Raw genomic sequence first — 952 nt, forward strand, 5'->3', positions numbered from 1 at the left:
CCACCCCAAAAATCTCCAGGTATTTCACAACCCAGAGCTGGCAACTCTACCGATGGTGTTGTTATGCTTCAGGTAAGGTGCAATGGAAGGGAGGACACAGGAATTCAGGTGGGCAGGTCACACAGTTTGCAGCCCTCTGCTAGGGGATATGAACACATGAAGCTGCCTTATACTGAATCAGACCATCAAGGTCCGTCAAGGTCAGTATTGTCTACTCAGACTGGCAGCTTCCGGGGTCTCAGGCTAAGGTCTTTCACATCAACCCTTTAACTGGAGATGCCGGGGATTGATCCTGGGACCTTCTGCATCCCAAGCAGATGCTCTACCACTGAGCCACAGCCCCTCCCCCATTGAAGACAAGTCAATATATTGGGAATAGCCTGTATACAAAGTAAGGTCACTTGGGACAGGGGGAAGACAGCATTGTGCAGTAGCCACAGAGCCACACATTGTGCAGTAACCATCTCACACGCATCCAGTAGAAAACTAGAGAATTCAAAAGACGTTTAACTAACAATAGGCTGGTTCATATTTGCATGCTCATGGTGGCCCCAGGAAGTGAAATAAGTATGTCAGCCTGCATCTGGGACCTGAGGATCCCCTGGAATTACAGCTCATCTCCAGACCAGAGATCAGTTCCCTTTGAAAAAATCGATGCTTTGGAGGGTTGACTGTATGGCATTGTACCCCACTGAGGTCTCTGTCCTCCACAGGCTCCATCCCTAAATCTCCAAGACTTTCCCAGCCTGGATCTGGAAACCATTTTCACATGTCTGTCCTTTAATTAATACAACTGTTAAAGTGGGGAAGGAAGTTATTTAAGAGAGCTGTTTCTTATCAGTAGGAACAAGCTTCTTGACTTTAAAATACCTGTTCTTAACACACATAATATATTTCAGATGCTAACAATTCACAGATGCTAAACTATACGTAGGAATTTGGGCTTGGAGGC

At 46.2% G+C, this 952-nt stretch overlaps 1 non-coding gene across 1 annotated transcript; it reads right to left on the minus strand.

The window, feature by feature from the left end:
* Nucleotides 1-271: 271 nt before the first annotated feature.
* On the minus strand, nt 272-343 carry TRNAP-GGG (transfer RNA proline (anticodon GGG)). Its single transcript has one exon. It is a non-coding gene; the product is annotated as a tRNA-Pro (tRNA).
* Nucleotides 344-952: the final 609 nt, after the last annotated feature.

Source organism: Euleptes europaea, chromosome 8 (assembly GCF_029931775.1).
Source record: "Euleptes europaea isolate rEulEur1 chromosome 8, rEulEur1.hap1, whole genome shotgun sequence".
Classification (NCBI taxonomy): Eukaryota; Metazoa; Chordata; class Lepidosauria; order Squamata; family Sphaerodactylidae; genus Euleptes; species Euleptes europaea.